Source organism: Trypanosoma cruzi (genome assembly GCF_000209065.1).
Source record: "Trypanosoma cruzi strain CL Brener chromosome Unknown tcruzi_1047053424939, whole genome shotgun sequence".
Taxonomy (NCBI): Eukaryota; Euglenozoa; class Kinetoplastea; order Trypanosomatida; family Trypanosomatidae; genus Trypanosoma; species Trypanosoma cruzi.
In genome coordinates, this window is record NW_889253.1 from 1 (window position 1) to 381 (window position 381).

General features: G+C 43.8%; 1 non-coding gene across 1 annotated transcript, besides 2 other annotated features; it reads right to left on the reverse strand.

Annotated features, from left to right (window-relative positions):
- Positions 1-119: 119 nt before the first annotated feature.
- Positions 120-162: a microsatellite.
- A 15-nt stretch (positions 163-177) lies between these two features.
- Positions 178-201: a microsatellite.
- A 1-nt stretch (position 202) lies between these two features.
- Positions 203-305, reverse strand: Tc00.1047053424939.10. Its single transcript, XR_008254240.1, has one exon. It is a non-coding gene; the product is annotated as a spliced leader RNA, 5' partial (transcript).
- Between the last annotated feature and the right edge of the window lie 76 nt (positions 306-381).

Sequence of the window (381 nt, forward strand, 5' to 3'; positions counted from 1 at the left end):
CCAAAACAAAACAAAGATGCAGGCAATAGCAGCCATGAAGCGAAAATGAGGGGGCCCGAAGGAGGTGGCGGACACGCAACGTGGGGGGGGGGGGGCACCCCCACAAGGGGGTACGGGGCTATATATATATGGGTATATATATATAGGGGTATATGTATATATGGCGGACAGACCCCCAAAAAAAAAAAAAAAAAAAAAAAAGGGGGTCCTTAAACCCCGGTCAAAAAAAATTGACCAAACATAACCCCCAAAGGGGGGTTGAAACCTTCCCGTACCAATATATTACAAAAACTGTATCAATAATACCTTTATTTAAAAGGATTTTTGTTCCACAACGGTTTTCAATTTTAATAAGGGGTCCTTCCCGGCACTTGGAACCGT